Source organism: Paramisgurnus dabryanus, chromosome 14, assembly GCF_030506205.2.
Source record: "Paramisgurnus dabryanus chromosome 14, PD_genome_1.1, whole genome shotgun sequence".
Lineage (NCBI taxonomy): Eukaryota > Metazoa > Chordata > Actinopteri > Cypriniformes > Cobitidae > Paramisgurnus > Paramisgurnus dabryanus.
The window spans coordinates 32499890-32526670 of record NC_133350.1 but is presented as its reverse complement, the minus strand read 5'-3'; the positions used below and the strand labels follow the sequence as shown (position 1 = coordinate 32526670).

Genomic DNA, 26781 nt, shown 5'->3' with positions numbered 1-26781 from the left:
TTGTAAACCTGATCGTCGGTTAGTGTTAGTTGAATGGACGGCAGGTAAGTGTACTGAGGTTTAGTCAACATTACACAGCCAGTTGGCTGTGTACATAAGCCAATGAAAACCTCTTGTTCCCTTTAAATAAAGTCTTGAATGTCTCCTTTGGTTTTTGCCTGTTTCATGTCGAAATCCGATGAAAACTATTTTGAAAAAGAACCCCAATCAATTAAAGGTCAGTCCTTGAAATTATTTCTAAACATGTCTAAGGCGATGGATTGCTCATGCACAGTTCTCTTCAGGCGTTTCCCTTCTGTCAGGCCAAAATGAACGTTTTCTAAAAGATAACGTTTAATTACACCAACAACGGAAACAATTTGATGCACGCTACTACGTACTTGGTGGTTATTTAGGAATCGCAAAATGCCCCACAGCAGGCGTTACGGGAAAGTCTCACAGGACAGCCTCACAGGACGAGGTGGCCGAGTGGTTAAGGCGATGGACTGCTAATCCATTGTGCTCTGCACGCGTGGGTTCGAATCCCATCCTCGTCGTTGTGACGTTGAACTTTCTTTAAGACGCAACATTGCCGAAGCTTACGTTGTTTCTCACACCTCTAGGAGTGATCTGCTACCCATTAGACAAAACAACGTGTTTTCGTTGCACCAGTTTTGAAGTGCTTACAATCCAGAGTCTCTGATGGACACTTGAGTGTTTTCAGACTTCAAAGTTTCAGACTATGTGCCAACTGTCTAGAAAGTGGTAAAGACTGGGTTGAGCGGATTTTCCTTTGTTGATGTTTGCTGTAAGAGGAACAGAACAGGAATCATAACAACTGAAAAACCTTAGCGGAATGGTTGAAAACATACGTTGTCTCTAGCACAATTTTTATAGGTCAGTGCTAGAGCGTTTAAACGCAGATAGGGAGGTCTAACCGTTCACTTGGACATTATCAAGACAGCTTTAACTGTGGTGAAGCATAACACATGTTGGTTTTTCAATTCTTCAGTCACGTGTGTTCTCATAGGGGGTATAGCTCAGTGGTAGAGCATTTGACTGCAGATCAAGAGGTCCCCGGTTCAAATCCGGGTTCCCCCTTAAGCCTGTATGTCCGTAACCTCTTGCGGTAGTTTGCCGCGTTAATCTTTCGGACTCAAAGTTCATCATGGATCCTTTTCACGTAGGTCCTGGAGTGCAGCAGTCCTGCAGAGTTTAGCTCCAGCTCCAATCAGGCCCACATGAACAGGCTAACCAAGGTCTAAAGGTCACCTGAGAACCACAGGTGGATGAGGTTTATTCAGGGTTGGAAATAAAATCTGCAGCATTGCGGCTCTTCAGGACCGGCGTTGCCTACCCCTGTTCTAACGCTAAAGACGAGCATACACTGTGCCATTTCAGCACAGTCGTGGCTAAATGCCACATACACTATACGAGTAAATCCCATGCGATGTGAAGCCAAAGTTCACAAATTGTGTGCTCACACTATAGCAGGGGTCTTTGACCCTGCTCCTGGTGAGCTTCCGCCCTGCAGATTTTAGCTCCAACCCCAATGAAACTTAGCTGAAGCAGCTTATCAAGGTGTTCAAGGTTGCTTGATAATTACAGACTGTTGTGTTGGAGGTGGGTTGAAACTGAAGTCTGCAGGACAGTAGCCGACCAGCAGCAGGTTTGGAAATATCTGCGTTATTCGGTCAGATCGCAGAGCTGAGACTTGACTGCTCACACGTCATCTCTGAAACAAATCGGAGAGATATCCAAACTAAGAAGTGTGTAGCTGTTTGCCGGTTTCAGAAGAAGCATCCATGCATTTCTGGGAAATGCACCGCCTTTCTCATACAGTTTGTGCGGTCCCTTCAAACGATCGCAAAATATGTGACAAAATGCGTTGATACAACCAAGTGTCAGAGCATGTGGGTTTCTGTAGTGTAGTGGTTATCACGTTCGCCTAACACGCGAAAGGTCCTCGGTTCGAAACCGGGCAGAAACAGTGTGTTCTTTTGATACGCTGCGAGTTAAATTCCTTTCTTGAGCCACGTTACTCCTTGTATCATGAAGCACTTTTAAAGTTACACACAGTTCCGCCCGTCACATTCGCTTCACGCATGAAAGGTGGCCAGTTCTCAAGTGGGCGAAAAGCATTGCCCCTTTGGGAAGTGTTGCACAGAGAGAAAGTGTGTGGCCAAATCTATCAAAATAAACATAGAATCCAAAGGAACAGGTTTCTGTGGTGATGTGGTTATCACAAATGTCCTCGGTTCGACTGAAATAAACACTTTGTTAGAGATATGACAGGGTTTTGGTCATGTTGATTTAACAACCTCAACAGTTACATCAGTTTGATGCACGTTATTGTAAACCTGATCGTCGGTTAGTGTTAGTTGAACGGACGGCAGGTAAGTGTACTGAGGTTTAGTCAACATTACCCAGCCAGTTGGTTGTGTACATAAGCCAATGAAAACCTCTTGTTCCCTTTAAATAAAGTCTTGAATGTCTCCTTTGGTTTTTGCCTGTTTCATGTCGAAATCCGATGAAAACTATTTTGAAAAAGAACCCCAATCAATTAAAGGTCAGTCCTTGAAATTATTTCTAAACATGTCTAAGGCGATGGATTGCTCATGCACAGTTCTCTTCAGGCGTTTCCCTTCTGTCAGGCCAAAATGAACGCTTTCTAAAAGATAACGATTAATTACACCAACAACGGAAACAATTTGATGCACGCTACTACGTACTTGGTGGTAATTTAGGAATCGCAAAATGCCCCACAGCAGGCGTTACGGGAAAGTCTCACAGGACAGCCTCACAGGACAGCCTCACAGGACAAGGTGGCCGAGTGATTAAGGCGATGGGCTGCTAATCCATTGTGCTCTGCACGCGTGGGTACGAATCCCATCCTCGTCGTTGTGACGTTGAACTTTCTTTAAGACGCAACATTTCCGAAGCTTACGTTGTTTCTCACACCTCTAGGAGTGATCTGCTACCCATTAGACAAAGCAACGTGTTTTCGTTGCACCAGTTTTGAAGTGCTTACAATCCAGAGTCTCTGATGGACACTTGAGTGTTTAAGACTTTAAAGTTTCAGACTATGTGCCAACTGTCTAGAAAGTGGTAAAGACTGGGTTGAGCGGATTTACCTTTGTTGATGTTTGCTGTAAGAGGAACAGAACAGGAATCATAACAACTGAAAAACCTTAGCGGAATGGTTGAAAACATACGTTGTCTCTGGCACAATTTTTAAAGGTCAGTGCTAGAGCGTTTAAACGCAGATAGGGAGGTCTAACCGTTCACTTGGACATTATCAAGACAGCTTTAACTGTGGTGAAGCATAACACATGTTGGTTTTTCAATTCTTCAGTCACGTGTGTTCTCATAGGGGGTATAGCTCAGTGGTAGAGCATTTGACTGCAGATCAAGAGGTCCCCGTTTCAAATCCGGGTGCCCCCTTAAGCCTGTATGTCCGTAACCTCTTGCGGTAGTTTGCCGCGTTAATCTTTCGGACTCAAAGTTCATCGTGGATCCTTTTCACGTAGGTCCTGGAGTGCAGCAGTCCTGCAGAGTTTAGCTCCAGCTCCAATCAGGCCCACATGAACAGGCTAACCAAGGTCTAAAGGTCACCTGCGAACCACAGGTGGATGAGGTTTATTCAGGGTTGGAAATAAAATCTGCAGCATTGCGGCACTTCAGGACCGGCGTTGCCTACCCCTGTTCTAACGCTAAAGACGAGCATACGCTGTGCCATTTCAGCACAGCCGTGGCTAAATGCCAACGTACACTATACGAGTAAATCCCATGCGATGTGAAGCCAAAGTTCACAAATTGTGTGCTCACACTATAGCAGGGGTCTTTGACCCTGCTCCTGGTGAGCTTCCGCCCTGCAGATTTTAGCTCCAACCCCAATGAAACTTATCTGAAGCAGCTTATCAAGGTGTTCAAGGTTGCTTGATAATTACAGACTGTTGTGTTGGAGGTGGGTTGAAACTGAAGTCTGCAGGACAGTAGCCGACCAGCAGCAGGTTTGGAAATATCTGCGTTATTCGGTCAGATCGCAGAGCTGAGACTTGACTGCTCACACGTCATCTCTGAAACAAATCGGAGAGATATCCAAACTAAGAAGTGTGTAGCTGTTTGCCGGTTTCAGAAGAAGCATCCATGCATTTCTGGGAAATGCACCGCCTTTCTCATACAGTTTGTGCGGTCCCTTCAAACGATCGCAAAATATGTGACAAAATGTGTTGATACAACCAAGTGTCAGAGCATGTAGGTTTCTTAAGTGTAGTGGTTATCACGTTCGCCTAACACGCGAAAGGTCCTCGGTTCGAAACCGGGCAGAAACAGTGTGTTCTTTTGATACGCTGCGAGTTAAATTCCTTTCTTGAGCCACGTTACTCCTTGTATCATGAAGCACTTTTAAAGTTACACACAGTTCCGCCCGTCACATTCGCTTCACGCATGAAAGGTGGCCAGTTCTCAAGTGGGCGAAAAGCATTGCCCCTTTGGGAAGTGTTGCACAGAGAGAAAGTGTGTGGCCAAATCTATCAAAATAAACATAGAATCCAAAGGAACAGGTTTCTGTGGTGATGTGGTTATCACAAATGTCCTCGGTTCGACTGAAATAAACACTTTGTTAGAGATATGACAGGGTTTTGGTCATGTTGATTTAACAACCTCAACAGTTACATCAGTTTGATGCACGTTATTGTAAACCTGATCGTCGGTTAGTGTTAGTTGAACGGACGGCAGGTAAGTGTACTGAGGTTTAGTCAACATTACCCAGCCAGTTGGCTGTGTACATAAGCCAATGAAAACCTCTTGTTCCCTTTAAATAAAGTCTTGAATGTCTCCTTTGGTTTTTGCCTGTTTCATGTCGAAATCCGATGAAAACTATTTTGAAAAAGTACCCCAATCAATTAAAGGTCAGTCCTTGAAATTATTTCTAAACATGTCTAAGGCGATGGATTGCTCATGCACAGTTCTCTTCAGGCGTTTCCCTTCTGTCAGGCCAAAATGAACGCTTTCTAAAAGATAACGTTTAATTACACCAACAACGGAAACAATTTGATGCACGCTACTACGTACTTGGTGGTAATTTAGGAATCGCAAAATGCCCCACAGCAGGGGTTACGGGAAAGTCTCACAGGACAACCTCACAGGACGAGGTGGCCGAGTGGTTAAGGCGATGGACTGCTAAACCATTGTGCTCTGCACGCGTGGGTACGAATCCCATCCTCGTCGTTGTGACGTTGAACTTTCTTTAAGACGCAACATTTCCGAAGCTTACGTTGTTTCTCACACCTCTAGGAGTGATCTGCTACCCATTAGACAAAGCAACGTGTTTTCGTTGCACCAGTTTTGAAGTGCTTACAATCCAGAGTCTCTGATGGACACTTGAGTGTTTTCAGACTTTAAAGTTTCAGACTATGTGCCAACTGTCTAGAAAGTGGTAAAGACTGGGTTGAGCGGATTTACCTTTGTTGATGTTTGCTGTAAGAGGAAAAGAACAGGAATCATAACAACTGAAAAACCTTAGCGGAATGGTTGAAAACATACGTTGTCTCTAGCACAATTTTTATAGGTCAGTGCTAGAGCGTTTAAACGCAGATAGGGAGGTCTAACCATTCACTTGGACATTATCAAGACAGCTTTAACTGTGGTGAAGCATAACACATGTTGGTTTTTCAATTCTTCAGTCACGTGTAACATCTGGCTGGACGTCCACTGGAGGTCTCTTCAGTCTGGGTCGTTAACGGTTTCATGCTGTGACCCTAGAATGAGTTTTGTCACCAGGTCTGCTTGGACGCTTTAATCAGAAGATCCTAATCTCCTGATAACACACATTTCCAGACCTATCGACTCTCTCTCTGGCTGTTTTATTGTGCCAATCTAAGCAAATTAACACCTCAAAGCAAACTTCAAACCGTGAGCAGAGACGAAGCAGCCATGACACAAAAATGTGTCTGTCTAAGATCACAGCTAAGACCAAAATAAATTGGTTTAAATTGTATATATTATATATCCTTGTATTGCATGTTTGTATCTGTAATGAACCACTTTCTTGTAACACTATAGGGATGCTTTGTTCATCTTAGCATGTCTCATAAATACTATTTGATGTGTGTTTCAAACCATACCTTGTTTACACTCTTAATAACCCCCTTTTCCTTTCCTGATCAATGATGTGCATCATCTTACCATAACTGATATCAAACTTGTTAAATATTAATCAAAATTATTATTTAACAAAATCTTTAGCATAGTCCATCTATGCAAATGAGTCTGGTAAAACAAAGACAAAGTTTTCCTACTCTATCAACACCCTTTTGGATTGGTCATCTGAACTTCAAGGGGTTGGTCTAAACTCAGGTTAAGAGGCCTGCACCCCAATTCATCGAGGCTCACAGCGCACAGCTCACGCACAGCACGCCAAACGGCTGCTCAACAGTGAGGCCACGGCACCCAGCCGGGCTCGCTGTGAGACCTGTCCCTCTCTCGGATAGTTTTCACGGGCACCCTGACACTTGGACAAACTTTAACAAATTGGACAAATTAATCGCCACAGATTAACCAGACCGACGGATTAACCCAAAAAGGAACAACTCCTACGGACACCTCAGGACTCCGTCACGTGACCACAAACTCAGGAACTCTCTTCCTCGCATACGCGCCCATACAGCTGGACGTACACACGTGCCTCACAAAAGCCAAACGCAAGTATCGCTTGTTCATTCGCTGTAAAAAGTTATTGCCCCTTTTAATTAAGGTGATTCTTAGAGTTCTGATGGTTTGTGCAGAAGTTAAGTCTATAGTGATATTGCCCTTCCTTTACTCTCTCTCTCTCTCTTAATTTTCCATTCTTTCTCTTTCATATATGTTTCTTGTTTGTTGTTTGTATGTATAGTTAGTCTTGTGTGTTTTTGTAGTGTAACGTAGTTTAATAAACCGGTTTTGCATTTCACAATTGAATTGTTTCTATGTTCAATGCTCATGAAATAAATGTCACTTAATCTGCCGTTAAGATCTTAAAGCTACATGCTTAAAAATACTTTATAGCAGTAAGAAGGTTAATTTTAAAGGCCATGAAATTAACATTTCTTAGACGTTAATATACGATTATGGATATATGTCTTCGGTGGACGAACATATTAATTAATTGTTATTATTAATTCTGCTACGCCAGGTAAAACCTGATAAACTTGTATAATTAATTACCGTTAGTTATACATAATATTCCCTTTTGAGCTAAAATCTAAGATTCCCGTGGGAATCACCGTAGTATTACAGTCGGAGGTTTATAGTGTTTCAAATAACTTTATTCCCCTCCTCCCGCTGAATCGCTACATATTAATGGTGGAGAATGCGGGCAGATTTAAACATTATTTCTGAGCAAAAACAGTTAACAGGTCAAATGTGTTTTGCATTGTGTGAATGAAAAGAACTATCAGCTATAACTGATTTCGTTCTTATATTGGTATGAATGAAAATGTAATTTCCTGTATCATTTTCAGGACATAACAGACTCGCGCCCCTGTTATGTATAGTTAACTGCAGTCTTTAAGGTAACCGCATTACCGTCTGATTCCGCCTAATAAAGAGTATAATTCCTTTATTTTGAGCGAAGCGGTGGTCGAGTGAGTACTCCCATCTGATAAGGCCTTTTTGTTATCTCCAGGAAATTATTTACAATTTGAGAAGCTGTCTATTGTATTTTTCCATTTTATTCACGTACGTGGATTTTTAAAATTGTAAGCACCGAGGGAAAAACTTTTCAATTTTAAAGGAGATAAACCTTGATCAAGTAACTTATGTCAACGGAGAAGAAAGCCCGTTAGACTTTTATTTATTGTGTGTCCCGGTAACGTAAGCCAAAACTGGCACCGGACGAACACAGCTCAAATTACATCCGTCGTCTTAGCAACGCAGCGGTCGCCGATGTAATTATTGTATGGAAGCGAATCTTTGTCAGTTTAAAGCGTACTACCTTGTTCTAACACTAGATGTCAGTCTTGAGTGTCTAACACTTCTCCTTCTCTCTCACTTTACGCCTGACTTCCGCTTTTTTTGTTTGTTGGGCGAAATATCGCCATCTGGTGGGGAAAGCTCGTTTGGTCCTCTCATAAACTCTTTTGGGAGTGTATGACAGGAGTCAAACTGGGATTTCTGACCTTACTTCGATATCTAGGTTATTTTACTACTTTATAGTTTTGTTTCCTACATATTGAATGTTATGGTCTTAAATTATAAATAATAATTAATATTGCTGTGGCTTTATTAATTTATTATTTCTTTATTTAATTTTTTTTAAATTTTGATTTATCTTATTTTTATTTTATTTCATTTTTGCTGTTCTCTCTCACTCCTTAGTACTTCTTATTCTCTTTTCTATTGTAGAGATTGTATTTTAATTAAGTTTAAATTTAAATTTAATGCAGTTTGATTTATTTTAAATTTTAATTGAATTAATTCTTTACTGTGAATAGAATCTAGCCCCACAAGTCCCATTCTCAGTGAATTCATTTATGTTTTAACTGGTGCAATAGGATAAGCCCCCTGTCCCTTGCAAGTTGGGCCTAGCCCAGCCACTCTAGCTAAGCCACTCCCCTAGCTCGCATGACTTCATAGTGCCCTCTCCCTGTAAGGCCCTGTCATTAAATCTAGGGTAGAGAACCTGCTAAGCTAAAACAGGGATCCCCTTTTCATCCCTATTTTCATCTCCTATCCTTTTCATTTCTCAGCCTTCTGACTTTGTCTGTTTGGCTGTCTTATTTTCTTTTCAGTTTTATTTTTATTTGAATCTTTTTTTTCCCATTTTATTTTATTTGTTTTATTTTCAGCAATTTATCTTTCTCACCTTCTATTTGCTTTTTATTTTATTTTATCATTATAATTAATTAACTTTAATTATTTTGATCTTATTTTTATTTTTGGGCTGAAAGACCATATCTGCACAAACCATGAGAAAATGTATTAGTAATGCGACCGATTAACCAAATGTCTGAAGCGACCAATAGGTTAAAACACATCGTCCATTCACTAAACTTTTTCCCTTTTTACCCACACTAATTATCTGCGCCGCCGAAGCAAGGCCCCGATAATAGTTTTTATTTTTGCCACTAGCTGATCACGTCAGTTAGACCCACATAGCCCATATTTTTTTTTTATTCATTTTAGCTCGTTAAAATTCTGCGGACTTGTATTGGCTCTTTGTGTGTTTTGTCACCCACCAGTGCGCCAACGTGTCCAGATCACCCAGCCCTGCCAACCACTGTGACCAGCTGGAGGCATGGCTCAACGATCCGACATCTGACCTCCTGCCCAATGTCGCCAACGATCTGCAGTGCCGAGACCGAGAGCAACGGGATGGCAACCTGGACGAGATCATAGCCCGTGATTCAACACAGAGCTACAGCCACAAGGAGATGGCAAGGATCACAGGTGCCATCGCTCACAACCTCATCATCCAGCTAAAGCGGGACGAAAGGAACGTCACCCACCTGGAACAGGATGCAGCAACGCTAAAGCTCCAAGCAAAGGAAGCCTGGAGGAATCAGGAGGACGCGCAGACTCGTCTAGATCGGCTGACACAGGAATCCAAGGATCAGCAGCAGCTGATCGAGGATGAACACAAGAGGATAAAGAATGAGGCGAGACAACTTCACAAGGCCATCTCACAACTCCACACAGACACCGAGCACAGAGAGCAGCGGGAAAAGACCGCCAAAGAGGATCTGGGAAAGCTCCTGCAGGCCAAAAGTCTTCTGGTAAGAGCCAAGGCAGAACAGAAAGAACGTGATGCCAAGTCCAAGGCCTACGAAAACCACCTGCAAGCTGCTCAAGCTGAAATTCAATTTCTTGTTCAGCAACATCACCAACCTAAGGACGAACGTGATTCCGTCCAAAAAGAACTTTTATATGGTTTCAGAATGCAAGCTGAACCATTGAGAGAGAAAGCATCATTTTCCTCTCATCCAATCAGTGTCTCTGCACTCCCCCACCAAAGTTTCCTGCTGAAAAGGAGGGGGGGGGGGGTGAGAGCCCACTGTTAAGAACTTTGCCAGCCAGCGTCCACAACCCTCTCACAAGAACACAAGGGGGGTGGGGCCAACACCTTTCCCAATGATGTCTACAGACACATGGCGTGGCCCAAAGACCTTGACAAGCTGGCCAGAAACAGTCCAACATTTAGTCCAAACACTGCAGGTGTCCATGACATCCACGCTTACCTGCAGAACATTGACTTTTATGTGCGCACCCTGCCGAATGTAACCACGAGAGACCAGCTGTATCTGCTATGGATTACTTCCAGCCATTAGGTGAGGAGCTTCCTGGACCGGCAGTCAGAAAGTGTCAAGTTGGATTATAAGGAGCTGCAAATGGCCTTGATAGAAGAGTTTTCAGATCGAGAATCACGATGAGGACTAATCGCTGCAATGGACTTAAAACAAAGCAGAAATTAAACTCCACAGGCCTACTACTACAACTGACTTTCAGTCTACTCCAGCTCACAAAACGAGCCAAGAATGGAGGAAACATCAAGATCCTCCCCCTGCAAAGCTTTATTTTACCGTAATGCAACACTTAGGATTTATGGCCTACCCTCACCTGACGACAACCAGACAGCTGCAGGACTTCGTCCATAAAGCCTACGGTAAACAAAAGCCACCTCTGAAAAGACTGTCATCCTTTCTTTCTCTGAAAATTACCCCAAAACGGCCACTGGAGGGCGAACAACAGCGCCACAGTAAAGGACATTTCAGCAGAGAGCCAAGAGGATCGAAGGACTTCACAGCCAAGATCATCAGACAGCCAGAGGACAGCGTCCATGGAAACCATCCTGCATCTGTCAGAATGGGAAGTCCAAACAGTCAACAGATGGACCCGGTTCGACACACAGTGAACAAAGCTAAGTCTGAACTGTCACAAAAGCAAAGCGACACATACACATCTGAGTCAGCAGAGATTTTGAAAATAGTGAAGAAGTCAAATCCAAAGGAGGCCTCACAAGGAGGACCGCGAGGATGAACCGAACTATTTATCACTAGCAGCAGCACTGGAATACAGCAAGAACTTTCCAGAAAACCCTCCTGCAAGCAACACTTAAATCTCTGCCACTCATCACGTTACCATCGATCCAGTCATTGCAAAAATCAGTGACTTTGGCACACAAACTGTATTTCAAACATCAACCAGTCAGATTCAGCAGGTACCAGGAAAGTGCTGTGTTAGACATCTGTTTCCCTACAGAATCACTGAAGACCAGCCTTAACTGCCTTCCAGTTACCACACAAAACCTGGTACTAAGGCCCTGGGAAACCTGAATGAGAGAGGAGTAGCTAAAAGACTCTATTTAGCAACCACCGTGAAACACAAGGTCAGATTGGAAACCCTCGCCAACACTGGAGCTGATCTAATGCTGATGTCATTCCAGCTTTTCACAAGACTCCAGAACAACGATGAAGCACAAGATCTGACCCTCAACCCACAAAGGTGTATGCTGAATATGCAGTCTCACAGCCAAACTGCAACAGGTGCTTTCCATCCACCTGACCATCGGTCCTATGAGACTTCTACACCCTGTGTAAATCTCACCAGTAGACACATATCCTCTTTTCATTGGCAAAGACTTTTTAGATAGTTTTGAGCCTTTAACAGACTTTACAAAGTAAAAATTTGGGCTCAGGTGAGAGAAATTCTACCTTTTCACTCAGAAAATCATCTGAAGTACATTGCCAAGTCACAAAGTTATGGATTACCCAGCAGCCAGTCGCGAGAACATCGTCTCAGACCAAAAGTTCAAGTTCACTGTTGTGCACATTACAAACAGCCCACCCACCCGCCCAACTGTGATTGCACTGACCTGCGGCCAACACACGCCCACCACCACAGTGCCCATCACATAGCCACTTACACTGGCTCCACATATCTCAAACAGTGACATAGCTGCATTACATGCCTCCGACACCACCATACAAGCTATGTCAACCACCTCTCAGACCCCTCCACCTGCCCTATCATGAACTCTGACCTCATTGCTACACCAGCCCTTAAATGTCTTAACGACATGTAACACCTGCTGCATATACAACATCACATCCTCTTATATGTCCCTGACGACCGCACTACACCAAAGCATGTGGTTCTTCATTGACATAGGGGGGTCCTACAGATGTATGCGCATGACACAGCATGTGCCAGACACCAAGTCGCAAGAGCCACGTACAAACCACTGAAACAGGTGGCATACTGGCCCTGGATGCAGCAGGACTTAGCAGAATGCATCAAAGGATGCCTGGTTTGCTGCTAACTACAATCGGCTAACCCAAACCACAGAGCACCACTGCAAAGAACAGGTGCTAATTTTGGTCAGACTTTAAGACTTTTAGGCTGGGTAAACTGCTACCCAGGTCGACGAGGGGCAACAAACATTTACTCATGGTCATTTGCCAATTCACACAGTGGGTCGAGCCTCCCAGCACCCAATGACACTGCTCAAAACACAGCACCTCTACACATGATCCACATCTTCGCCAGGTTCGAACTGCCACTGAGAGTCAACTCAGATAGAGGTACCCATTTCACAGCTGAAATTATTAAAGATGTGTGGAAACCCCTAGGCGCACACGCCCAACTCCACATCAGCATCATCCCTCCTCATCAGACCAAGTGAAAGAACCAAGCAGACTGTGGCTAGCATGTCAAAGAAATGTGTCTCAGCAAATCAGATGGACTGGGATCGGAAACTCCCCTTTAGTGTTATGGCTATCAGATCGACCCCAAATTAATTTACTGGTGTGTCTCCCTTCAAACCATTGACGGGACGGCAGATGACACTGCCAGTACACCTGTTGTACCAACCTTGAGATTCCAATCTCATCACAGCCAACACCACTCACCAGAATCCCAATGAACTTCACAGGCATCTGGAAACCTTCGCTTCCGCCCGGGAACAGCTACAGAAGATGGCTGAGGGCTAGAAGGCAGACTACGACTGGAAGTCATCATGAGAGGAACTGGACGTGGATGACAATGTTTGGTACAACAGCTTTGCACAGCCACTTCACACAACTCACCAGGGACTGTCGAAGGAAGTTCTGCCACGCTGGACAGGACCCCATCAGATTGTGGACAAAATCTCTGCTGTTGCATACCAGACCAGGATGGACAGGGAGGAGAAAGAAACAATCTTCAGATGGGTCCATCATAACACAACCAACACACTAAACATTGAGGCATAACAGAAAAGGGGGGACTAGTTCCAACTAGACCAAACCGCCTCCTTACTGCCTCCCCACCAAACAAGCAGCTGCATCTTGCATCAAACCTGCGCAGGTGCAGCCGCACAAAAGACATTCACCATCTCTGCCCAAGCATTCCTTTTTATTTTTAAGGACAACACTGATGACATCTATGGGCTGCAGCCCATGAAGATCGACTCCCAGTGTTCCGCTTCGGTTAAACCACTAGCCGATGCCACTAACACTCGTAGGTGACTGATGGCTGTTCAACACCCCAGCCTACACAAACACGTTAACCTACAAACCACCCACATCAGTCTGCACAACCAGACAAAGTGGATTCAAACTCCAAAGGATGTGATTCTCCACATTGATGACCTGGCACTTGATCACCTTCCCAGTGAGTAGTACCACATCAAACTGGAAATCTCAACTTTCTTCAGGGACCACCACTTCATCGTAAACCCTGAACTGGAAATGAGGATTGCATAAGGGAGGACCCAAACTAATTGATGTCACAGACTTCAACACTGTCCTCCAGAGACTCGCTCAGATGCCCACTACAGACAGCCTTTGTGTTGTCTGATCTTGGACTGCCACTGACACGGTACTGTGCCTCTCCGCAGGAATAGGATACATCCTTACTCTCAGCCTAACCTTCATCCCATAATGAAGAGTCAACGGGATGCAAGAGTTCAGCGAACAGGTGCACAACTGTCCTCCTGTTGGACATTCAAATGGAACCGTGGAAGGCAGCACACCCAGGCAGAGCCAGAGCCCAATCTCATTCAAATCACCCTTTGCCTATTTGACAGAACGCTGCAGACAATTAAGAAACACCTGCCATCCAGACTTCATGACCTGCCTGATCATCGCCCGCCAAAGTCTCCCTGGACTTTAACGGTCGTGAAGGGGGGAATATGTAACATCTGGCTGGACGTCCACTGGAGGTCTCTTCAGTCTGGGTCGTTAACGGTTTCATGCTGTGACCCTAGAATGAGTTTTGTCACCAGGTCTGCTTGGACGCTTTAATCAGAAGATCCTAATCTCCTGATAACACACATTTATCAGGACCTATCGACTCTCTCTCTGGCTGTTTTATTGTACCAATCTAAGCAAATTAACACCTCAAAGCAAACTTCAAACCGTGAGCAGAGACGAAGCAGCCATGACACAAAAATGTGTCTGTCTAAGATCACAGCTAAGACCAAAATAAATTGGTTTAAATTGTATATATTATATATCCTTGTATTGCATGTTTGTATCTGTAATGAACCACTTTCTTGTAACACTATAGGGATGCTTTGTTCATCTTAGCATGTCTCATAAATACTATTTGATGTGTGTTTCAAACCATACCTTGTTTACACTCTTAATAACCCCCTTTTCCTTTCCTGATCAATGATGTGCATCATCTTACCATAACTGATATCAAACTTGTTAAATATTAATCAAAATTATTATTTAACAAAATCTTTAGCATAGTCCATCTATGCAAATGAGTCTGGTAAAACAAAGACAAAGTTTTCCTACTCTATCAACACCCTTTTGGATTGGTCATCTGAACTTCAAGGGGTTGGTCTAAACTCAGGTTAAGAGGCCTGCACCCCAATTCATCGAGGCTCACAGCGCACAGCTCACGCACAGCACGCCAAACGGCTGCTCAACAGTGAGGCCACGGCACCCAGCCAGGCTCGCTGTGAGACCTGTCCCTCTCTCGGATAGTTTTCACGGGCACCCTGACACTTGGACAAACTTTAACAAATTGGACAAATTAATCGCCACAGATTAACCAGACCGACGGATTAACCCAAAAAGGAACAACTCCTACGGACACCTCAGGACTCCGTCACGTGACCACAAACTCAGGAACTCTCTTCCTCGCATACGCGCCCATACAGCTGGACGTACACACGTGCCTCACAAAAGCCAAACGCAAGTATCGCTTGTTCATTCGCTGTAAAAAGTTATTGCCCCTTTTAATTAAGGTGATTCTTAGAGTTCTGATGGTTTGTGCAGAAGTTAAGTCTATAGTGATATTGCCCTTCCTTTACTCTCTCTCTCTCTCTTAATTTTCCATTCTTTCTCTTTCATATATGTTTCTTGTTTGTTGTTTGTATGTATAGTTAGTCTTGTGTGTTTTTGTAGTGTAACGTAGTTTAATAAACCGGTTTTGCATTTCACAATTGAATTGTTTCTATGTTCAATGCTCATGAAATAAATGTCACTTAATCTGCCGTTAAGATCTTAAAGCTACATGCTTAAAAATACTTTATAGCAGTAAGAAGGTTAATTTTAAAGGCCATGAAATTAACATTTCTTAGACGTTAATATACGATTATGGATATATGTCTTCGGTGGACGAACATATTAATTAATTGTTATTATTAATTCTGCTACGCCAGGTAAAACCTGATAAACTTGTATAATTAATTACCGTTAGTTATACATAATATTCCCTTTTGAGCTAAAATCTAAGATTCCCTTGGGAATCCCCGTAGTATTACAGTCGGAGGTTTATAGTGTTTCAAATAACTTTATTCCCCTCCTCCCGCTGAATCGCTACACACGTGTGTTCTCATAGGGGGTATAGCTCAGTGGTAGAGCATTTGACTGCAGATCAAGAGGTCTCCGGTTCAAATCCGGGTGCCCCCTTAAGCCTGTATGTCCGTAACCTCTTGCGGTAGTTTGCCGCGTTAATCTTTCGGACTCAAAGTTCATCATGGATCCTTTTCACGTAGGTCCTGGAGTGCAGCAGTCCTGCAGAGTTTAGCTCCAGCTCCAATCAGGCCCACATGAACAGGCCTAGGTCTAAAGGTCACCTGCGAACCACAGGTGGATGAGGTTTATTCAGGGTTGGAAATAAAATCTGCACCATTGCGGCACTTCAGGAGCGGCGTTGCCTACCCCTGTTCTAACGCTAAAGACGAGCATACACTGTGCCATTTCAGCACAGCCGTGGCTAAATGCCAACGTACACTATACGAGTAAATCCCATGCGATGTGAAGCCAAAGTTCACAAATTGTGTGCTCACACTATAGCAGGGGTCTTTGACCCTGCTCCTGGTGAGCTTCCGCCCTGCAGATTTTAGCTCCAACCCCAATGAAACTTATCTGAAGCAGCTTATCAAGGTGTTCAAGGTTGCTTGATAATTACAGACTGTTGTGTTGGAGGTGGGTTGAAACTGAAGTCTGCAGGACAGTAGCCGACCAGCAGCAGGTTTGGAAATATCTGCGTTATTCGGTCAGATCGCAGAGCTGAGACTTGACTGCTCACACGTCATCTCTGAAACAAATCGGAGAGATATCCAAACTAAGAAGTGTGTAGCTGTTTGCCGGTTTCAGAAGAAGCATCCATGCATTTCTGGGAAATGCACCGCCTTTCTCATACAGTTTGTGCGGTCCCTTCAAACGATCGCAAAATATGTGACAAAATGCGTTGATACAACCAAGTGTCAGAGTATGTGGGTTTCTGTAGTGTAGTGGTTATCACGTTTGCCTAACACGCGAAAGGTCCTCGGTTCGAAACCGGGCAGAAACAGTGTGTTCTTTTGATACGCTGCGAGTTAAATTCCTTTCTTGAGCCACGTTACTCCTTGTATCATGAAGCACTTTTAAAGTTACACACAGTTCCGCCCGTCACATTCGCTTCACACATGAAAGGTGGCCAGTTCTCAAGTGGGCGAAAAGCATTGCCCCTTTGGGAAGTGTTGCACAGAGAGAAAGTGTGTGGCCAAATCTATCAAAATAAACATAGAATCCAAAGGAACAGGTTTCTGTGGTGATGTGGTTATCACAAATGTCCTCGGTTCGACTGAAATAAACACTTTGTTAGAGATATGACAGGGTTTTGGTCATGTTGATTTAACAACCTCAACAGTTACATCAGTTTGATGCACGTTATTGTAAACCTGATCGTCGGTTAGTGTTAGTTGAACGGACGGCAGGTAAGTGTACTGAGGTTTAGTCAACATTACCCAGCCAGTTGGCTGTGTACATAAGCCAATGAAAACCTCTTGTTCCCTTTAAATAAAGTCTTGAATGTCTCCTTTGGTTTTTGCCTGTTTCATGTCGAAATCCGATGAAAACTATTTTGAAAAAGAACCCCAATCAATTAAAGGTCAGTCCTTGAAATTATTTCTAAACATGTCTAAGGCGATGGATTGCTCATGCACAGTTCTCTTCAGGCGTTTCCCTTCTGTCAGGCCAAAATGAACGTTTTCTAAAAGATAACGTTTAATTACACCAACAACGGAAACAATTTGATGCACGCTACTACGTACTTGGTGGTAATTTAGGAATCGCAAAATGCCCCACAGCAGGCGTTACGGGAAAGTCTCACAGGACAGCCTCACAGGACGAGGTGGCCGAGTGGTTAAGGCGATGGACTGCTAATCCATTGTGCTCTGCACGCGTGGGTTCGTATCCCATCCTCGTCGTTGTGACATTGAACTTTCTTTAAGACGCAACATTTCCGAAGCTTACGTTGTTTCTCACACCTCTAGGAGTGATCTGCTACCCATTAGACAAAGCAACGTGTTTTCGTTGCACCAGTTTTGAAGTGCTTACAATCCAGAGTCTCTGATGGACACTTGAGTGTTTTCAGACTTTAAAGTTTCAGACTATGTGCCAACTGTCTAGAAAGTGGTAAAGACTGGGTTGAGCGGATTTTCCTTTGTTGATTTTTGCTGTAAGAGGAACAGAACAGGAATCATAACAACTGAAAAACCTTAGCGGAATGGTTGAAAACATACGTTGTCTCTAGCACAATTTTTATAGGTCAGTGCTAGAGCGTTTAAACGCAGATAGGGAGGTCTAACCGTTCACTTGGACATTATCAAGACAGCTTTAACTGTGGTGAAGCATAACACATGTTGGTTTTTCAATTCTTCAGTCACGTGTGTTCTCATAGGGGGTATAGCTCAGTGGTAGAGCATTTGACTGCAGATCAAGAGGTCTCCGGTTCAAATCCGGGTGCCCCCTTAAGCCTGTATGTCCGTAACCTCTTGCGGTAGTTTGCCGCGTTAATCTTTCGGACTCAAAGTTCATCATGGATCCTTTTCACGTAGGTCCTGGAGTGCAGCAGTCCTGCAGAGTTTAGCTCCAGCTCCAATCAGGCCCACATGAACAGGCTAACCAAGGTCTAAAGGTCACCTGAGAACCACAGGTGGATGAGGTTTATTCAGGGTTGGAAATAAAATCTGCAGCATTGCGGCACTTCAGGACCGGCGTTGCCTACCCCTGTTCTAACGCTAAAGACGAGCATACACTGTGCCATTTCAGCACAGTCGTGGCTAAATGCCAACGTACACTATACGAGTAAATCCCATGCGATGTGAAGCCAAAGTTCACAAATTGTGTGCTCACACTATAGCAGGGGTCTTTGACCCTGCTCCTGGTGAGCTTCCGCCCTGCAGATTTTAGCTCCAACCCCAATGAAACTTAGCTGAAGCAGCTTATCAAGGTGTTCAAGGTTGCTTGATAATTACAGACTGTTGTGTTGGAGGTGGGTTGAAACTGAAGTCTGCAGGACAGTAGCCGACCAGCAGCAGGTTTGGAAATATCTGCGTCATTCGGTCAGATCGCAGAGCTGAGACTTGATTGCTCACACGTCATCTCTGAAACAAATCGGAGAGATATCCAAACTAAGAAGTGTGTAGCTGTTTGCCGGTTTCAGAAGAAGCATCCATGCATTTCTGGGAAATGCACCGCCTTTCTCATACAGTTTGTGCGGTCCCTTCAAACGATCGCAAAATATGTGACAAAATGTGTTGATACAACCAAGTGTCAGAGCATGTGGGTTTCTGTAGTGTAGTGGTTATCACGTTCGCCTAACACGCGAAAGGTCCTCGGTTCGAAACCGGGCAGAAACAGTGTATGCCTTTTGATACGCTGCGAGTTAAATTCCTTTCTTGAGCCACGTTACTTCTTGTATCATGAAGCACTTTTAAAGTTACACACAGTTCCCCCCGTCACATTCGCTTCACGCATGAAAGGTGGCGAGTTCTCAAGTGGGCGAAAAGCATTGCCCCTTTGGGAAGTGTTGCACAGAGAGAAAGTGTGTGGCCAAATCTATCAAAATAAACATAGAATCTAAAGGAACAGGTTTCTGTGGTGATGTGGTTATCACAAATGTCCTCGGTTCGACTGAAATAAACACTTTGTTAGAGATATGACAGGGTTTTGGTCATGTTGATTTAACAACCTCAACAGTTACATCAGTTTGATGCACGTTATTGTAAACCTGATCGTCGGTTAGTGTTAGTTGAATGGACGGCAGGTAAGTGTACTGAGGTTTAGTCAACATTACCCAGTCAGTTGGCTGTGTACATAAGCCAATGAAAACCTCTTGTTCCCTTTAAATAAAGTCTTGAATGTCTCCTTTGGTTTTTGCCTGTTTCATGTCGAAATCCGATGAAAACTATTTTGAAAAAGAACCCCAATCAATTAAAGGTCAGTCCTTGAAATTATTTCTAAACATGTCTAAGGCGATGGATTGCTCATGCACAGTTCTCTTCAGGTGTTTCCCTTCTGTCAGGCCAAAATGAACGCTTTCTAAAAGATAACGTTTAATTACACCAACAACGGAAACAATTTGATGCACGCTACTACGTACTTGGTGGTAATTTAGGAATCGCAAAATGCCCCACAGCAGGCGTTACGGGAAAGTCTCACAGGACAGCCTCACAGGACGAGGTGGCCGAGTGGTTAAGGCGATGGGCTGCTAATCCATTGTGCTTTGCACGCGTGGGTTCGAATCCCATCCTCGTCGTTGTGACGTTGAACTTTCTTTAAGACGCAACATTGCCGAAGCTTACGTTGTTTCTCACACCTCTAGGAGTGATCTGCTACCATTAGACAAAGCAACGTGTTTTCGTTGCACCAGTTTTGAAGTGCTTACAATCCAGAGTCTCTGATGGACACTTGAGTGTTTTCAGACTTTAAAGTTTCAGACTATGTGCCAACTGTCTAGAAAGTGGTAAAGACTGGGTTGAGCGGATTTACCTTTGTTGATGTTTGCTGTAAGAGGAACAGAACAGGAATCATAACAACTGAAAAACCTTAGCGGAATGGTTGAAAACATACGTTGTCTCTAGCACAATTTTTATAGGTCAGTGCTAGAGCGTTTAAACGCAGATAGGGAGGTCTAACCGTTCACTTGGACATTATCCAGACAGCTTTAACTGTGGTGAAGCATAACACATGTTGGTTTTTCAATTCTTCAGTCACGTGTGTTCTCATAGGGGGTATAGCTCAGTGGTAGAGCATTTGACTGCAGATCAAGAGGTCCCCGTTTCAAATCCGGGTGCCCCCTTAAGCCTGTATGTCCGTAACCTCTTGCGGTAGTTTGCCGCGTTAATCTTTCGGACTCAAAGTTCATCATGGATCCTTTTCACGTAGGTCCTGGAGTGCAGCAGTCCTGCAGAGTTTAGCTCCAGCTCCAATCAGGCCCACATGAACAGGCCTAGGTCTAAAGGTCACCTGCGAACCACAGGTGGATGAGGTTTATTCAGGGTTGGAAATAAAATCTGCAGCATTGCGGCACTTCAGGACCGGCGTTGCCTACCCCTGTTCTAACGCTAAAGACGAGCATACACTGTGCCATTTCAGCACAGCCGTGGCTAAATGCCAACGTACACTATACGAGTAAATCCCATGCGATGTGAAGCCAAAGTTCACAAATTGTGTGCTCACACTATAGCAGGGGTCTTTGACCCTGCTCCTGGTGAGCTTCCGCCCTGCGGATTTTAGCTCCAACCCCAATGAAACTTATCTGAAGCAGCTTATCAAGGTGTTCAAGGTTGCTTGATAATTACAGACTGTTGTGTTGGAGGTGGGTTGAAACTGAAGTCTGCAGGACAGTAGCCGACCAGCAGCAGGTTTGGAAATATCTGCGTTATTCGGTCAGATCGCAGAGCTGAGACTTGACTGCTCACACGTCATCTCTGAAACAAATCGGAGAGATATCCAAACTAAGAAGTGTGTAGCTGTTTGCCGGTTTCAGAAGAAGCATCCATGCATTTCTGGGAAATGCACCGCCTTTCTCATACAGTTTGTGCGGTCCCTTCAAACGATCGCAAAATATGTGACAAAATGCGTTGATACAACCAAGTGTCAGAGTATGTGGGTTTCTGTAGTGTAGTGGTTATCACGTTCGCCTAACACGCGAAAGGTCCTCGGTTCGAAACCGGGCAGAAACAGTGTGTTCTTTTGATACGCTGCGAGTTAAATTCCTTTCTTGAGCCACGTTACTCCTTGTATCATGAAGCACTTTTAAAGTTACACACAGTTCCGCCCGTCACATTCGCTTCACACATGAAAGGTGGCCAGTTCTCAAGTGGGCGAAAAGCATTGCCCCTTTGGGAAGTGTTGCACAGAGAGAAAGTGTGTGGCCAAATCTATCAAAATAAACATAGAATCCAAAGGAACAGGTTTCTGTGGTGATGTGGTTATCACAAATGTCCTCTGTTCGACTGAAATAAACACTTTGTTAGAGATATGACAGGGTTTTGGTCATGTTGATTTAACAACCTCAACAGTTACATCAGTTTGATGCACGTTATTGTAAACCTGATCGTCGGTTAGTGTTAGTTGAACGGACGGCAGGTAAGTGTACTGAGGTTTAGTCAACATTACCCAGCCAGTTGGCTGTGTACATAAGCCAATGAAAACCTCTTGTTCCCTTTAAATAAAGTCTTGAATGTCTCCTTTGGTTTTTGCCTGTTTCATGTCGAAATCCGATGAAAACTATTTTGAAAAAGAACCCCAATCAATTAAAGGTCAGTCCTTGAAATTATTTCTAAACATGTCTAAGGCGATGGATTGCTCATGCACAGTTCTCTTCAGGCGTTTCCCTTCTGTCAGGCCAAAATGAACGTTTTCTAAAAGATAACGTTTAATTACACCAACAACGGAAACAATTTGATGCACGCTACTACGTACTTGGTGGTAATTTAGGAATCGCAAAATGCCCCACAGCAGGCGTTACGGGAAAGTCTCACAGGACAGCCTCACAGGACGAGGTGGCCGAGTGGTTAAGGCGATGGACTGCTAATCCATTGTGCTCTGCACGCGTGGGTTCGAATCCCATCCTCGTCGTTGTGACGTTGAACTTTCTTTAAGACGCAACATTGCGTTGTTTCTCACACCTCTAGGAGTGATCTGCTACCATTAGACAAAGCAACGTGTTTTCGTTGCACCAGTTTTGAAGTGCTTACAATCCAGAGTCTCTGATGGACACTTGAGTGTTTTCAGACTTTAAAGTTTCAGACTATGTGCCAACTGTCTAGAAAGTGGTAAAGACTGGGTTGAGCGGATTTACCTTTGTTGATGTTTGCTGTAAGAGGAACAGAACAGGAATCATAACAACTGAAAAACCTTAGCGGAATGGTTGAAAACATACGTTGTCTCTAGCACAATTTTTATAGGTCAGTGCTAGAGCGTTTAAACGCAGATAGGGAGGTCTAACCGTTCACTTGGACATTATCCAGACAGCTTTAACTGTGGTGAAGCATAACACATGTTGGTTTTTCAATTCTTCAGTCACGTGTGTTCTCATAGGGGGTATAGCTCAGTGGTAGAGCATTTGACTGCAGATCAAGAGGTCCCCGTTTCAAATCCGGGTGCCCCCTTAAGCCTGTATGTCCGTAACCTCTTGCGGTAGTTTGCCGCGTTAATCTTTCGGACTCAAAGTTCATCATGGATCCTTTTCACGTAGGTCCTGGAGTGCAGCAGTCCTGCAGAGTTTAGCTCCAGCTCCAATCAGGCCCACATGAACAGGCCTAGGTCTAAAGGTCACCTGCGAACCACAGGTGGATGAGGTTTATTCAGGGTTGGAAATAAAATCTGCAGCATTGCGGCACTTCAGGACCGGCGTTGCCTACCCCTGTTCTAACGCTAAAGACGAGCATACACTGTGCCATTTCAGCACAGCCGTGGCTAAATGCCAACGTACACTATACGAGTAAATCCCATGCGATGTGAAGCCAAAGTTCACAAATTGTGTGCTCACACTATAGCAGGGGTCTTTGACCCTGCTCCTGGTGAGCTTCCGCCCTGCGGATTTTAGCTCCAACCCCAATGAAACTTATCTGAAGCAGCTTATCAAGGTGTTCAAGGTTGCTTGATAATTACAGACTGTTGTGTTGGAGGTGGGTTGAAACTGAAGTCTGCAGGACAGTAGCCGACCAGCAGCAGGTTTGGAAATATCTGCGTTATTCGGTCAGATCGCAGAGCTGAGACTTGACTGCTCACACGTCATCTCTGAAACAAATCGGAGAGATATCCAAACTAAGAAGTGTGTAGCTGTTTGCCGGTTTCAGAAGAAGCATCCATGCATTTCTGGGAAATGCACCGCCTTTCTCATACAGTTTGTGCGGTCCCTTCAAACGATCGCAAAATATGTGTCAGAGTATGTGGGTTTCTGTAGTGTAGTGGTTATCAAGTTCGCCTAACACGCGAAAGGTCCTCGGTTCGAAACCGGGCAGAAACAGTGTGTTTTTTTGATACGCTGCGAGTTAAATTCCTTTCTTGAGCCACGTTACTCCTTGTATCATGAAGCACTTTTAACTTCTTACACCCTGAAGCTATTTTGGGGATTTTCGCCTGGATTTGGCCTACCCAATTTCAAAAGCTTCCCATACCCACATGCAGAGGTTTACATACAAAAGTTTGGTATCATTTTACAGGAAACCCTTTGAAATTACATAAAACACTGTTGAAAGTGCTAAACATGGTTGTATGTGATGTCAGGCCTCTAATAAACACAAAAATAAATAGGCGCTTTTTATGTTTTTTTTCTAAAGTTTTTATTTGAAAGTATATATATGTCTCCTTTGGTTTTTGCCTGTTTCATGTCGAAATCCGATGAAAACTATTTTGAAAAAGAACCCCAATCAATTAAAGGTCAGTCCTTGAAATTATTTCTAAACATGTCTAAGGCGATGGATTGCTCATGCACAGTTCTCTTCAGGCGTTTCCCTTCTGTCAGGCCAAAATGAACGCTTTCTAAAAGATAACGTTTAATTACACCAACAACGGAAACAATTTGATGCACGCTACTACGTACTTGGTGGTAATTTAGGAATCGCAAAATGCCCCACAGCAGGCGTTACGGGAAAGTCTCACAGGATGGCCTCACAGGACGAGGTGGCCGTACCCTCCACTAATTGGACTGCTTTAAGAAGTCCTAACAAGTCCTAACCAAGTCCTAACAATTCCTAACAAAGTCCTAACAGTTCCTAACAAGTCCTAACAACTCCTAACAACTCCTAACAAATCCGAACAGAGTCCTAACAACAGCGTGGCAAAAGAGCCAATCATATGCTTCGAAACAGTTGCCGCTCCAAGGGGGGCAAAAGAGCCAATTATATGCGTCGAAACAGGTGCCCCGTGCAAACAGTGTTCTGATTGGTTACTGACGGAGACAATGTTATAGTTCATCCTCAGGTAACTGTATTTACCGTCGGCGAATATCTCTAGACACTAAAAGTAAGTAGAACTTACTAAATTATCTGAATTTAATTATAAATCACTGAAGTGAAATCGTAAAAGTATTTGTTGTGTTTGTAAATACTTCTGCTTTGATCAACGTTGGATGTTTTTCGTGAAGTTTGATAAGACGGTCACAAATAGCGGGATAACGCTGATCGCTATGTTAATTATTTTCTTTACTTGACGTTTTTAAGTGTCTTTTTTGTGTCTGTCTTTGGTCCATCAAATTAAACTAGAACAGAGATGCTCAATTTTGTGTCTGTGTCGAGTGTAAATGTCGCTGTTAAGTTTGATAAGACGGTCACAAAACCTTAAAGGATAACGCCATTAATTATTATTTAATATGACATTTATACTATTTTTAACAAAATATGTTGTCAATAGATAGATAGTCACAAAAAATGGCTAATATCTAATATTTTACACCTCATGAGTTCTCATGAAAATAGTTGTTTAATTAGTAATATCCTATGAGAATATGTTTTTTATTATATTTATTTCTAAATTTAAATTGTATGGGTTTTTCATTGTACTGAGCAAGACCATATGCTGTAAACATCTTGTTTTATGTCTATTCTTTGACCATTTAAGTACAAATCGTTTAAATACCCATTATTACAGTGTATTAGAGTATTAAATTATTATTCATATGATCTTTTTTTGTATAATATTAGTCTTTCAGACAAAACACTGGTTACACCACTTGACCATAACGCTTGCAGCAATAGGACAAGAGATTGAAACAGAAAATAGCCATCAAGGTAAACTGAATTGGATATTTTGTTATATATTCATGTCATTCATCATATTCTGTATCAAAAAAACATCATATGAAGAAACAGGATTGACTTGTGTTGTGATTTTAGTTCAGTTATCATACAATAGAGAGATTGTGAGTGAGAGAGTATCATTTTTCCCATTTCTTTCATCACTAAACTGTTTTGATTACATTTTTTAATAACCGACAACCATCAGGGTGAGTTCATGCCATCTAATGTGATCTTAACAAAGTATTTCACATTAACATAACAATGTAAATGAAACAGTGTCTCAGAAACTTAAGACTTAAAAAATTCCTGGGTCTGTATGTATAAAACTTCTCAGAAATTCTCTTAAGAGAATAGTCTTAAGCTATGACTTAAGTGTCAAAAAATTCTTAGTAAGGAGTAGGACCAGTTTGAGAATAGGAGACATTTATAAAGAGGCTGAAAGCCACTTTAAGTAAAGTGTAAGACTCATTCTTAAGTGCTGACTTAAGTGCTGCAAACTGAGGACTACAATGATTTCAACCTAAAATGGCCGCCCTTAACCTCTGAATAAGCCCATAGAAAGCCGGCAAGGGTACATTCACAGCAGCATGTGACACCATACATTCATGAATCATGAAGACATTACAATTATATTAGTATTTAAATATATTAATTTAAATTTGCTTCAAGAAATGTTTAACAATATTACAAATAAGTACATACGTTTATTTTACAAGATTTGCACCATTTTGATTAAGATTTTAACATGTTAAAACATGTTAACATGTTACAAACGTAGTGCTATTTAAAAAATTAAGATGATGAATCATATCATTTTCATTTCACTGACAAGCTGTTTAAGAAAATACTAAAGTTTGCAAACACTTAGATAAAAAATACTTGTGATCAAGCCTGAACAAGATTATCAAGTTAAGCTGGATTTCTCCACTTAAACACAATTGTAATTTTTGCCATCTTTGTCACTTTCACATTTGGTTTGCTCATTGCTAACATTATGCTTGGGGTCAGGGTTTTATACTCTTTGTCATGATTAGAATGAGAACGAACCCAAGCGCAGACAGATGGAAAACAAAGATGACTTTATTAATAAATAAACAGAGCCCACGTGGGAGCAAAGCACATTAAATAAGAAACAATAACTAGGACTGACTAATACTAAACTTGACTAGACTTTGACATTAACTAGACTGAACTTGACTAGACAACACAATAACAACATTCAAAGAACTTGGCTTACTAGACTTGACTTGACTTAACTTAACTTAACTTAACTTAACTTAACTTAACTTAACTTAACACAGGAACGGATC

General features: G+C 42.9%; 17 non-coding genes across 17 annotated transcripts; all 17 read left to right on the top strand.

The window, feature by feature from the left end:
• Positions 1-454: 454 nt before the first annotated feature.
• On the top strand, positions 455-536 carry trnas-gcu (transfer RNA serine (anticodon GCU)). Its single transcript has one exon. It is a non-coding gene; the product is annotated as a tRNA-Ser (tRNA).
• Positions 537-1008: 472 nt separating this feature from the next.
• trnac-gca (transfer RNA cysteine (anticodon GCA)) lies at positions 1009-1080 on the top strand. The gene has a single exon. It is a non-coding gene; the product is annotated as a tRNA-Cys (tRNA).
• An 816-nt stretch (positions 1081-1896) lies between these two features.
• trnav-aac (transfer RNA valine (anticodon AAC)) lies at positions 1897-1969 on the top strand. The gene has a single exon. It is a non-coding gene; the product is annotated as a tRNA-Val (tRNA).
• An 829-nt stretch (positions 1970-2798) lies between these two features.
• trnas-gcu (transfer RNA serine (anticodon GCU)) lies at positions 2799-2880 on the top strand. Its single transcript has one exon. It is a non-coding gene; the product is annotated as a tRNA-Ser (tRNA).
• Positions 2881-3351: 471 nt separating this feature from the next.
• Positions 3352-3423, top strand: trnac-gca (transfer RNA cysteine (anticodon GCA)). The gene has a single exon. It is a non-coding gene; the product is annotated as a tRNA-Cys (tRNA).
• Positions 3424-5129: 1706 nt separating this feature from the next.
• Positions 5130-5211, top strand: trnas-gcu (transfer RNA serine (anticodon GCU)). The gene has a single exon. It is a non-coding gene; the product is annotated as a tRNA-Ser (tRNA).
• A 10580-nt stretch (positions 5212-15791) lies between these two features.
• On the top strand, positions 15792-15863 carry trnac-gca (transfer RNA cysteine (anticodon GCA)). Its single transcript has one exon. It is a non-coding gene; the product is annotated as a tRNA-Cys (tRNA).
• Positions 15864-16676: 813 nt separating this feature from the next.
• trnav-aac (transfer RNA valine (anticodon AAC)) lies at positions 16677-16749 on the top strand. The gene has a single exon. It is a non-coding gene; the product is annotated as a tRNA-Val (tRNA).
• An 816-nt stretch (positions 16750-17565) lies between these two features.
• trnas-gcu (transfer RNA serine (anticodon GCU)) lies at positions 17566-17647 on the top strand. The gene has a single exon. It is a non-coding gene; the product is annotated as a tRNA-Ser (tRNA).
• Positions 17648-18119: 472 nt separating this feature from the next.
• Positions 18120-18191, top strand: trnac-gca (transfer RNA cysteine (anticodon GCA)). The gene has a single exon. It is a non-coding gene; the product is annotated as a tRNA-Cys (tRNA).
• An 817-nt stretch (positions 18192-19008) lies between these two features.
• trnav-aac (transfer RNA valine (anticodon AAC)) lies at positions 19009-19081 on the top strand. The gene has a single exon. It is a non-coding gene; the product is annotated as a tRNA-Val (tRNA).
• An 817-nt stretch (positions 19082-19898) lies between these two features.
• On the top strand, positions 19899-19980 carry trnas-gcu (transfer RNA serine (anticodon GCU)). Its single transcript has one exon. It is a non-coding gene; the product is annotated as a tRNA-Ser (tRNA).
• A 471-nt stretch (positions 19981-20451) lies between these two features.
• trnac-gca (transfer RNA cysteine (anticodon GCA)) lies at positions 20452-20523 on the top strand. The gene has a single exon. It is a non-coding gene; the product is annotated as a tRNA-Cys (tRNA).
• Positions 20524-21336: 813 nt separating this feature from the next.
• Positions 21337-21409, top strand: trnav-aac (transfer RNA valine (anticodon AAC)). The gene has a single exon. It is a non-coding gene; the product is annotated as a tRNA-Val (tRNA).
• An 816-nt stretch (positions 21410-22225) lies between these two features.
• On the top strand, positions 22226-22307 carry trnas-gcu (transfer RNA serine (anticodon GCU)). The gene has a single exon. It is a non-coding gene; the product is annotated as a tRNA-Ser (tRNA).
• A 461-nt stretch (positions 22308-22768) lies between these two features.
• On the top strand, positions 22769-22840 carry trnac-gca (transfer RNA cysteine (anticodon GCA)). Its single transcript has one exon. It is a non-coding gene; the product is annotated as a tRNA-Cys (tRNA).
• Positions 22841-23627: 787 nt separating this feature from the next.
• Positions 23628-23700, top strand: trnav-aac (transfer RNA valine (anticodon AAC)). Its single transcript has one exon. It is a non-coding gene; the product is annotated as a tRNA-Val (tRNA).
• Positions 23701-26781: the final 3081 nt, after the last annotated feature.